This window comes from Mustela nigripes, chromosome 12 (assembly GCF_022355385.1).
Source record: "Mustela nigripes isolate SB6536 chromosome 12, MUSNIG.SB6536, whole genome shotgun sequence".
NCBI lineage: Eukaryota > Metazoa > Chordata > Mammalia > Carnivora > Mustelidae > Mustela > Mustela nigripes.
The window spans coordinates 150,410,897-150,423,968 of record NC_081568.1 but is presented as its reverse complement, the minus strand read 5'-3'; the positions used below and the strand labels follow the sequence as shown (position 1 = coordinate 150,423,968).

Here is a 13,072-nt window from a genome sequence, read left to right as displayed (position 1 = left end):
TGATCATCTCACAGGCCTGTCCTGACACTAAGTGGAATGTGCTCATGCTCCATACCTCTGTTTGATTTTCATCTTAGCATTCATCCTTGCCTCTTTTCTTATGTACTTCTTATGTGAACTGAATACTTTGCCAGATTGTGGAAACTGTGAGAATTGGGATTTTATTTTCTGTATTGTCAAGGGCTGCCTCTCTAGTGCTTAGGACAGTGCGCACATGAAGCACTCCATAAACATTGCTTGGTTTATACAGCAGTGAATAGGACAGATGTAGCCTGTGTTCAGAGTGTTTGATTTAGACCAGAATCAGCAAATCTTTTCTTAAAGGGCCAAATAGTAAATAATCTAGGCTTGTAGACCATAAGGTCTTTATTACAACCACCCACTTTGCCCTGGTATCCCTGTAACAGCCACTGACAGTATGTAAATGACTGGGCATAAGTGTGTTCCAATAAAACTGGGTTTAGAAGAATGGGCAGCATGTCCCTGGTGTGTAGTTTCCTCACCCCATGCTTTAGAGCATTGCTGTGGACTAGATCTTTCTGTACTGATGGTACTGATCTTTATCTACAATGCCCAGTCTGATAGCCACTAGCTACATGTGGCTATTGAGCGTTTGACCTGTGGCTCGTATAACTGAGGAACAAAAACATTTGGAACAGCTTCACTGAGGTATAATTGACATACAGGAAACTGTACATATTTGAGGTTGCTAAATTTGTAAGATTTGGCACATGTATATACTGATGAAACCAACATATTCAAGAGAATGATCATGCTTATAATTTCCCAAAGTTTGTGTCCCTTGTGAATCACTTGATTTGGTCCCCATTCCTAGGCAACCATTCATCTTTTTTCTGTCACTGTAGATTATTTTGCCTTTTCAAGAATTATGTACAAATAGAATAATACTATTTATTCTAACATCTTTAGTTCAATATAATTATTTTAGAATTCATCCATGTTTTTGCATCTATCAGTGGTTCCTTTCATTGCTTGGTAGTATTCCATTATGCAGAGAAGCCACAGTTTGTTTATCCATTCACCTATTAGTGGATATTCAGATTGATTTCAGATTTTGGCTACTACAGATAAAGTTGCTGTGAACATTCATGTACAAGTCTTTTTATGGACCTACGCTTTAATTTCTTTTGGGTACACACTTAGGGGTTGAATGGCTGGGTCACATTTATGTGTAAATTTAACTTTTGAAGAAATTATCCAGTTGTTTTCCAAAGTGGTTTTACTTTCTTACCAACAATAGTATAAGAGTTCAATTTCCCCACATCTTAATCCACACTTACTGTCTTTTGGATTATAGCCATCTTAGAGGAAATAATATGGTATTTTACTATGGCTTTGATTTGCCTATTCTTAATGACTAGTGATGGTGAGCATCTTTTTATGTGTTTATCATCCGTGTGTTATGTTGAGTGAAGTTCTCATTCAAAGAATGTGCCTAAAATTTGTTGGATTTTTAGTTTTTATATTAATTTGAGCATTATTTGTATATTCTGATTCAAGTTCTTTATCATATAAGTGATCTACACATATTTTCTCCCATTATGTGGCTGGCCATTTTATTCTTTTAACAGTCTTTTTTTAAGGAACAGAGTTCTCAATTTTGATAAAATCCAATTCATCATTATTTTCTGTAGTTCTACTTGATTATGATTTATTTGAATTTAAATTTAAGTTGCCACAGGTGTCTATTGGATACTGGAGTGGACAGCAGAGGCTGAGAGAAAGGACAAATGCAATATTAACAAGGATTAACAAATAGTGATAACTATTATTAAAAAAGCAAATATGGATATGGAGCTACACTCCTCTGTCATTAAGGTTTCCAGGAAGGCCCCTTTTATGTGAGGCCTTACTCATTCATGGGTAAAAAAATGCTGTAAAAAGATTTCAAGCAGTAGGTGCAATTATTCAAAGATCATGTGGTAGAAAAGGACATTATGTGTTTGAGGAGCCAGTGTGTAGAGGCTGTATTAAGAAGTTATTATCTTTGGGGCCCCTGGGTGGCTCAGAGGGTTAAAGCCTCTGCCTTCAACTCAGGTCATGATCCCAGGGTCCTGGGATTGAGCCCCACATCGGGCTCTCTCCTTGGTGGGGAGCCTGCTTCCTCCTCTCTCTCTCTGTCTGCCTCTCTGCCTACTTGTGATCTCTCTTTGTCAAAAACATAGATTAAATATTTTTTAAAAAGAAGTTATTATCTTTATTTTATAGCTACATTTAGTATTTTCACCTGAAGCAGAATCACTTGACTGGTTCATCAACATTTATTCACGAGGCAGACAATTTATTTCTAGAAATCCAGGATTTTCTATCACTTATACTCAGAATAATGCACAATAGATTTGTCTCATAATTTCTAAAAATGTGGATCTAAAAGATAATAGGAGCATATAGATAATGCTTCTGGATAATGCATTCTGTAGAGAATCCTGGACTAATCCTTCTGCATATGGTTTCCTTGAGGATATCAACATTTGGATAGAACAATTATTATAGAATGAAATGGAAGCATGTATTAGAGTAATTTTGGTTTGGGATCATTTGTGTCATACTCAGGCACTCTCACCCTTTGGTTTCCCATAGTATTGAAAACTCCTTGAATAAATTGGTTGTTGGGATAGGGAAGAAAAACTTAAAGGCATAGAAAGTCAAATGGAGCAATGGGATTTAAAAATAGTTGCAACATATTAACATGTAGCAGTGGTTGTTGACCACTTCATTCTGTCTCTTCTTTCTGCATTCTCTGGGTCTAAATCTGTTTATAGCAGCTCATGGCACAACACCCCCGAGAGCCACCTTTGGCCACATGTTGTGTCTTATGCTGGGGTTTGAAGGAAATATCTTGTTGAGTAAGCTTTAGTTTTACTCTATAATACTGATAAAATACTATGCCTGTGGTTAAAAAAATACTTTCCTGAATTATTTTCTTGTGTTATTCAAAAAGTGACCTGATAAAATCAGGGATATTATTTGTTTTGTCTCAGAGGAGTCTGATATGATCAAAATCAGAATCAGATTAATCAGAAATGGCCTCTGTTCTCTCTGGTGTGATCTCCACACTTGTGAGTGTACTTTGTTTCTTTGTCTGTAAAATGGTGGTCAGAATCCATATCTTGTATAGTTCACAAGTAGGTTCTTAAGGGCCAGAAGAAGAATGTATACTCTGTACTTTTAGGTACAGAAGTGAATTAGTTATCTTTGAGCAGGTAAAAGGAGATGTAAAGCAAAAAAAGAGTTTTAGTTATTTGAATTTGATAAGGGAACACTGACATGTAAAAGAGTGGATAATATCTGTCTCATTCAGCTAAGGCTGCCATAACAAAATACCCTAAATAGGGTGGTTCAAACATCGGAGTTTGATGTCTTAAGGTTCTTGAGGCTGGGGATGCCTATTGTCTGGGTGACAGCCAGTTCAGTTTCTGGTTGAGGGTTCCTTTGGCTTGTCTTTGGCCATCTTCTTCTGTGTCTCCATGGGAGTGGGAAGAGAATAGGGAACATAGAAGAGAGAGAGATAGGTGGAGATGGAACTAGATAACTCTGTTCTCTTCTTATAAGGGCACTAATCTCATCCTAGGGGGCCTCACTTTCATGACCTCATCCAAAGGTAAATCAACTCCCAAAGTCCCCTGCCTCCTAATACCATGCACTGGAAATTAGGCCTTCAGCATATAAATTTAAGTGGAACATAGGCGTCAGCCCATAGCACTATGGTTCCAAGTAATCATCTTTGTTTATAATTTACGGGACAATAAAAGGAAACTTAAAACCTCTTTAAGTGAATACCTTACTATATATAATACAGATCAAGTATATGAGGTAAATATTATTAACTTATTTCTACAGAAGAAGGGACTGAACCCTGCCATGGCCACATATAGTAAGCAGTAAAGATAGAATTTGTACCAGATCTCCCAACTCTATTTCTTTTTTCAACTAGATTATAGATGCTTTTGTTCCTATTTATAACACCGGTATAGGAGAGAATAGGTTTGAGTTCCATATAACTAGCTGAGAAAAGCATATTTGAGAGATTTTTCTCCTAAGAGGTAATTTTCTTCCTTGGAGAGAAGAATCTCTGCTTTCTACATCTGCCATTGCATGTTATGTTCACTGCTGCCATTAGGTAAATTTTAGGTAACTGCTTTAGTCAGGGTTCTCCAGAGAAGGAGACCAATGACAGTCCTGTGAATTTCAATGTGTAAGTTTAAGACCCAGGAAAGCTGGTAGTTCAGTTTACTCCCATCTCTTCCTGAGGCAAGATGAGATGACATGTCCCAGCTCAACAGTGAGGGAGGAGGAAAAGGGACAAATTTCTCCTCCCTTCACTCTGCTCTGTGAAGTTCCTCAAGAGATGGACTGATGCATACCCACATTGAGGAGAGCCATCTGTCTTATTAAATCCAGTGATATAAATGGCAGTCTCATCCAGAAGTACCTCACAGATACACCTAGAGATGTTTAATCTTGGCACCTTGTGAACAATCAACTTGGCCAATAAAAATAATCATCACAGTAAGTATTAATTAATAGTGACAAAAATGATGCTAGGCTGATTACTTTGGAAATGGGTGGTTTTTATGGCTTGATATCTGTCATTTTCAGAAGTGTTATAGAAGGCACTCATCATCCTTCTGGAGTTCCTTGCCACGTCTGCTTTCCAGGCTTATATCACAATCTTACTTGCTGTCAGAAAGCTTGGCATCATCCACAAACATAGAGAATTGTATTTCAGAGTTACATGTGGGTTCATTTAATTCTGTGCCTCTATGGACAGTCACATGATTGGCACACCCAGATGAAACTATTTGAATTCAGAAAACATGTATGTCATGAATCTTGAGTGTAGGGAAAAACTCTCGCTTCCATGGTTATATTTACTTACAATGTGAACACAACGGTATGTTTTAACAGGGCAAAGGATAAATTAATTTATGACTCTAACTAACATTCATGTATTAGAACATAATGAATTGTTTATTTATTTTTTAAAGATTTTATTCATTTGAAAAAGAGACACACAGTGAGAGAGGGAATCCAAGCAGGGGTAGTGGAATAACGAGAACCAGGCTACCTGTAGTGTTGGGACCCCAATACTGGGCTCCATCGCAAGACCCTGAGATCATGACCAGAGCTGAAGGCATATACCTAATGACTGATCCAAGCCAGTGCTCCTAAATTGTATTTTTATACAACAAAACATAAGGAAAATTGTATATATACACATTTGTATAAAAAGTAATGATCAGTTTAAAGTAAAATAGTTAATATAGAGAATTGCAACTTGGAGACTGAAAATTCACAAGTCACAGATACTAAATAGTGCAGTTGCTGCTTCAGTTCCAGGGGAAGATGGCTATGAAGGAATCTGTCACTCTCTGTGATTTCACAATTGTCCCAGGTTTTGACTCTGGGAAAGGTCTGTAGGACAAAAGATGACCACATCCACAAGGCATTTCCCACCCCCGATCCTGCACAGTGTTCTTTAAGCTGGGAGAGGTAACACAGCTTGATGGCATCTACTGTAAAGGAGACTTCTGTAACTGAGGTGTCTGAATCCTTTCAAAGTTCTTATCCTGTTTCATTGATTCTTCCCAAGATGGGATTGGGAGGGAGCCAAACCATAAGTGACTCTTAATCTCACAAAACAAACTGAGGGTTGCCGGGGGGAGGGGGTTTGGGAGAAGGGGGTGGGATTATGGACATTGGGGAGGGTATGTGATTTGGTGAGTGCTGTGAAGTGTGTAAACCTGGTGATTCACAGACCTGTACCCCTGGGGATAAAAATATATGTTTATAAAAAATAAAAAATTAAAAAAAAAAAAAAAAAAGTTCTTATCCTGACATCCAGGACTTGGTGGCTGTTCTTTTCAAAGTAATGACATCTTTAGTACCACATAACAACTTAACAGAAATATGTGATTATAAATCTTGCCTTTGTAGAAGTTATTAGTAGCTGAAAATATACTAGATTTCAGTTTAAATTTCCACTAATACAGGTTTGTAAACTATAAAATATCACAGAAATAACTGGATATACGACTAACATCAAAACTGTATATATATATATATATATATATATATATATATATATATATATACATACTGTGTATATACACTCCAAGCCCAATGAACATTCTCCTGTGTAACATAGATTTTTGCATTTATTGTTTTATTTCAAAATGTTCATTTCATAGAAAGAGGAAAGACAGCCAAAAGTCAAAGTATTTCTTTCTTAATCTCAGAAAAGTATTTATATACTTTTACAATGGTCTGGTGTGGTGACATTTTTGTTAATGAAATGCTCACATTGATTCTGGTTGGGATGTTTATGAATAAATAGAGGATCACACACATCCCAGAGCAATATGACAGTAGGGAGAAGCTTCAGCTCACCTAGTCATCAAAAGCTGGTTGTGATAATAGGATGTAGAAGCGAGGTGCAAGCTTAAAACTAATTTTCTTGTTTCCTTGCAGAGCCAGTGTCCCTGGGATATGTCTCCACAAATTAAATACTGCACAAGTTTTGGGAAGACAAAAAAGAAACAGCTTATTGTTAACAAAATTAAATAGACTACCCACAAAATGATTAATGCTTAAGTCTGAAAAAGCAAATTCATAAATTTCATTACTTTTTTTTCTAGCCTTGAAACTTAAATTCTACAAAAAATAAAAACATATGGTGTAAAATTACACACAAATGCTCTAAATGAATGTAAAGAGAAGCTTTATTTTTAATCTCAAAATTGTCAAAAGCCCTACCAGTAGGTAAAATGGATAATCAAATTGTGGTATACCCACACTGTAAAATACTGCTCAGCAATAAAAAGTTAACATGGCATATTTATATGAAATTCTTAGAAATGCAAACTAATCTATAGTGACCCCAAACAGATCACTGATCACCTGAGGACAGGTTGGTAGGGCAGCAGGAAAGAATGAATCAAAAAGGCACATGGGGAAACTTTTGGATTTATGAAAATGTTAATTACCTTGATTGTTGTGGTGGGTTCATGGGCATAATGCATAAAAATTCATCAAACTGCATATTTTAAATATGAGTACTTTACTGTCCATAATTTTACTAGAATAAATCCTTAAAAATCCTTAAACAAACAAAATTATTGATGAAATAAAAAATGAACACACAATGGTGAAAAGCTACAAAACTAAAAAAAACAAAAGCTATTTCTTTGAAAAGAACTAATAATAATAAATGAAACTGATTCATCTGTAACTGACCTAGGAAGAAAAAAAGAATTCAGAAATTACTGATATCAAAAAATAAAAGAATAAATAAAATAAATAACTAAAATGCTAGTTCATACATATACTAAATTCATAAAAAATATTATGAATAACTTTATGGTGATTAAGTTAACAACTGGGATGAAGTTAGCACATTCCTTGAACTAAACTAGTTACCAACACTAACTGAAGAAAGAGTGTTTTATTTCTGTTAAATAATTAAAATCATAATTCAAAACCATTCCAGAAAAGAAACCCCTCAAATACTAGATCACTTTTCTAGTGAATTCAATGAAGCATTTTAGGAGGAAATACTGGACTTCCCTATACACCCTTCTGGAAAGAGGAGGAAACACCCCCCAGCTCAGTTTATGAGTCCACCGTTATCTTGGTGCCAAGACCAGACAAAGACAGGACAGGGAAACTGCAACCCTATCCCTAACGTGTATGGACTGAAAATACTTAATAAACCCATACATAACCCTGCTCTAATGTAAGGAAACATCAGGAAAACCCAAATGAAGGACATTCCACTAAATGTCTCAAAATTGTCTTGGTCATGAAAAATAGGAAAGGTCTGAACAGCTGTCATACTCTAGAGGAGCTTAAGGAAGACATAATTACTGAATGTAATATTGTACATGGGATGAGATCTAGAGATAGAAAAAGGACATTAGGTAAAAATCTGGTAATTAAAGCCTTCAGTCAATAACAATGAATTGATGCTGGTTCATTAGTTCTGACAATTGTGTTTCAGTATTTTAAGATGTTTATAAGGTACACTGGTAGATAGTACTCAGAAACTCTACAAACGTCTTGCAACTTTCCTGTATATATGAATCTATTCTAAAACAAACATTAAAAAAAAATAAACATTCATTTTTATTTTTTATTTTATTTATTTGTTTGGCACAGAGAGATCACAAGTAGGTAGAGAGGTAGGCAGAGAGAGAGGGGGAAGAAGACACCCCAATGAGCAGAGAGCCTGATGTGGGGCTCGATCCCAGGACCTGGGATTATGACCTGAGCCAAAGGGAGAGGCTTTAACCCACTGAGCCACCCAGGCGTCCCTAAAAGTTTATTTTAAAAAATCACTCTAATTACTATATTAATATTAAAAAAAAAGAGCAGCAAGAACATATGATAACTCCAAAGTTGCAAGACAAGTATTTGTCAAAGTTCAACACCCATTCCAGACAAAACACTACAAAACTAAAAAGACAATTCCTCAATTTAATAACGGACATCTACAGAAAGACTCTATAGCCAGCTAACATCATATGTGATGGTAAAAGATTATTTTCCTATCTAAACTGAGGAACCAAAAGAGTTAAGTCTCTTCATACCGATTCCATTAAACAATATACTGGAGGTTCTAGGTAGTACATTAAAGTAAGAAAAGGAAAATTGAACAGGTCAGAATGGAAGAAGTAAAACTTACTTTATTTATAAAGGAAATGAATGTGTCCATAGAATACTCTGAGAAATCTACATTAAAGCTAAAAGCATTCTTTAAAGAAAACTAACAAGCGAATTTAGAAAGATCAAGGATTAAAGGTCAATTAAAAAAAGTCTCAACTACATTTCTACATATTAGCAATGATCAAATGGAACACTCAATAAAAAGTTTCAATATCAACAAAAAACCATGAACATCTTACTAGAAAGTTCAGCAAGGAAATAAGATGTTATTGTCAAGAATAGACATATAGAGTGATAGAGGAGAATGGAGTTCAGTAGACCTATACAGATATGGTGAGCTGGTTTTGGAAAAAGTTTCCAGAAGGAAAACAGGCCCTATTTTCTGAATCGGAAAAAAAAGAAATCTACACAGTCATTGATATTGCAACAACTGGATATCTGTACAGATAAACAATAAACCTCTAACTTTATACCATACACAAAAATGAAATCCAATCTATCATAGGCTTAGCACAGAAGAAAAATAGGATACTATCTGTGGAACTTTCAAATACTCAAATATTTCTTATTTAAGGCACAGACATATAAGCTATGAAAGAGAAGTCTTGTTCAATTAGACTTTATCATAACTAAAAATTTTTATTCCTCAAAAGCGGGTACTAAAGAAAATGAAAAGACAGACTTAGAGGAAATATTTTCACATATACATCTGAAAAAGGAACTGTATATTCAAAATATGGAAATAACTTGTATAATTCCCTAGATTGGCATGTAAAGAAATGCACAAAAGTTTACTTCACAAAGGAAATGTGCAATTATTACATGAAATGATGTCCTATATCTTAGTCTTCAGGAAAATGCCAATGAAAACTACACTGAGATACCACTATATACCCAATAGAAAGCATTAAAAAAAAAAAAAACCTGTGATCCATTTACTAAGTTTTGGCTAGGATGGGAAACAACTGGAGATCTCATGCATTGTTGGTGGGTATGCAAAATAGTATGAACACCTTAGAATATTGTCTGACAGTCTATTTTAAAGGTACAGAAACACTTACTGTATGATCCAGTAATTTAACTCTGTTGCATTTACTCAAAAGAGTGAAAGCAGAAAAGACTTGCATACAAACATTCACTGCAGTTTCCTTCATAATAGCCTAAAGGATGTGGAGAAAGGGGAACCCTCTTCCACTCTTGGTGGGAATGCAAGTTGGTGCAGCCTCTTTGAAGAACAGTGTGGAGATTCCTCAAGAAATTAAAAATAGAACTTCCCTATGATCCTGCCATTGCACTACTGGGTATTTACCCCAAAGATACAGATGTCGTGAAAAGAAGGGCCATCTGTGCCCCAATGTTTATAGCAGCAATGGCCACGGTCGCCAAACTGTGGAAAGAACCAAGACAACCTTCAATGGATGAATGGATAAGGAAGATATGTCCATATACACTATGGAGTATTGTGCCTACATCAGAAAGGATGATTACCTAACTTTTGTAGAAACATGGATTGGACTGGAAGAGATGATGCTGAGTGAAATAAGTCAAGCAGAGAGAGTCAATTATCATATGGTTTCACTTATTTGTGGATCATAACAAATAGCATGGAGGACATGGGGAATTAGAGAGGAGAAGGGAGTTGGGGGAAATTGGAAGGGGAGGTGAACCATGAGAGACTATGGACTCTGGAAGACAATATGAGGGTTTTGAAGGGGCGGGGGGCTGGAAGGTTGGGGTACCATGTGGTGGGTATTAGAGAGGACACAGATTGCATGGAGCACTGAGTGTGGTGCAAAAATAATGAATACTGTTATGCTGAAAATTAAAAAAAAAAAATAGCCCTAAAGTGCAAACAGCTCAAATGTCTATTGAAAGGTGAATGATGGAGCTAACTGTGGTATATCCACCAATGGCATACTGCTTGGAAATAAAAAGGAACAGACTTCTGATGTATGTAACATGGAAGAATCTCAGACACATTGTACTGAGCCAAGGGAGACAGAGACAAGAAACAAAAATCGGACAAAAGAAAAATATTTCCACTTGATAAAAGATAGAACTATCCTGAGCTTTATGGATCTCACAATATAGGTTTCAAACTAATCAGTTAACAGGAAGAAATTGACATGCCCACAATTGAAGTGGGAAACAATACACAGCTCTCTTAATGAGTGACAGAAGAAGAGGACAAAATATTAGGAAGGGACTGATGAGTCACATAACTGGTAACATCTTTTTCAACATACACATCATACTTCCAAATATCTGAGTTTCAACAAGTCACAAAGAAAAGTTAGAAATCATATACCATACAATCATATTCTCTGGCATAGGCCATAAACTTAGATGTTAACATTAAAAATTACAGTAAAAAGTGAAAATAACCCAAGTACTACAAAATGCAATATACAACAATTCAACTTCTCTACTTTATACTAGAAAATACCGAGAGCTAAGTAACTAATTCCATTAAACAATGTTATTTGTAGGAATTTTTAGCCTCTTTGAGTTGGAGGTAAAGTAGCTGAATCATTTCAGAGCCGTTCTATCGTTTTCATTTAAAGTGATGATCTGTCATCTGTCATGTGCAACTACATCAGAGAGAATCTAATGGCCACAAAGTGATTATACAGTAATAAATCAGTTTCATAAATCTAGCTTCTAAAAATGTTCTTTATCATATGAAATAGGAAATTCTCAAAATTGAAATGATTTTATTGAGGTAGTATATAGTACTTTGGGTAAGGTCACAAAATGTAAGATCATAGAGAAACTAAGGGTTTTGGAGGGGAGAGGGTGGGGCAGTGGGAACTGGGTGTCTTGGGTGAGCCTGGAGGTGGGTATTAAGGAGAGCACATATTGCATGGAGTGCTGGGTGAGGTGCATAAACAATGAATAAACAATGAACCTTGGAAGTGTAAAAAAAAAAAGTAAATTAAATTAAGATGTTAATACATATACATATACATATGTACGTATACACACACACACACAAATATTTAACTGGGAACCTGGTAAATGGTTAGCATTTAACTTAAATTATAACTTTCATTAATATTGCTAACACTAATTAGTATTGCTAATACTTTGTCCTTTACCATTAAAGTTCCCCATGTTGAAAATTTGCTCAATTGACAACCTGTAAATGTCACCATATTTACTCAGTCTTCAAAAGCTAAAAACTTCATTCTTAATTCCTTCTTTCTTACATCCATATCTAATTCTCACTCTCAATTTTCCCCTTCAACATGCAAGCTCCTTATTAACATTTGCCTTAATTTTTTTCATCTGTCTTCTAAATAGCTGGCCTGCCACGACCATCTCTTTCCCATCAATTCTTTGATAGAGCAGTCTTTCTAAAAACAAAAATTAAATCACATGATTAACTCTGACTTTCTTAGATTATAGCTCTACTATCTAGATATCCAAAGTCCTGACCTGACAAAGGTGATTCCCCATCTAGACTTTGTTTTGCTATCCTCATCATCTGTCACTGCTTCCTAAGAATTTTGAGCATTCAAATAGCACACTATGTCACTTGTTCCTTCTGCTGAGGAACTCCTCCTAATCCAGCAAACCCCAGCACAGACTATATCACCTCTAGGACACTTTCCCTCAAGGCCTAAGGCATTTGCTTTGTTGTTTTATTTCTACCTTCATGATAGCACTTATAGTCTATTAAAGTAATTTATGAACTTTTTTCCCTTAACTACTTGATTGTGAGCTCCCTGAAGGCTAGTATAGAAAAACTCTTATCTAGTAAGAGTACTCCCTGCATGGTGGGCAGTCTTTGAATAAATAAATGACATTTTTTTAGGAAAATACTGAGATATCAGAAATAAAACATACACATTGTTACAACTTCCAAAAGCTTAGTATATGTATTCCTTGAGCATCTAAGTACACCTGTGATTCTGACCACTACCTTGGAGCCCCCGGAGTCCTGGTGGAAGTGCGGTGTGGGCACAGGAACCTCCCCTCATCCCCGCATGCCATCCACCAGAAAAAAATGCCCAGTGGCCACACCTCAGCATCCAGGTGAGAGGCCTATCACCACAGTCCCCCCGCCTGCCTACTTTCCTTAGCACATGTTGCTGCTCTCTGGCTGATGCCAGGGTCCCTGAGGACTCGGAGGGGACCTTGTTCCCAGACAGCAAGCACCCGTGGACCTTGGAGGCACCCAAGGGGCTGAGCCCTTTGGAAGGGCAGTGTGTGAGGGAAAGGCGAGGCCCCAGTAGCCACACAAGTGCAAGGACTGAAGGAGGATCATGGCCTCCAGAGCTGCTGCAAATGGAGATGTGGAGGAACCTTGCAGGGCCACTCAGAGAGCTTCTAGGATCTAGATGGGAAACCTGGGGATCACATGGTGACTTTGGGTCTTGGCGCT

The 13,072-nt window shown here is 36.5% G+C and overlaps 1 pseudogene; it reads right to left on the bottom strand.

Moving 5' to 3' along the window:
- LOC132027648 (olfactory receptor 2L5-like) overlaps window positions 1–12,668 on the bottom strand; it is a 51,594-nt pseudogene extending 38,926 nt beyond the window's left edge.
- Between the last annotated feature and the right edge of the window lie 404 nt (window positions 12,669–13,072).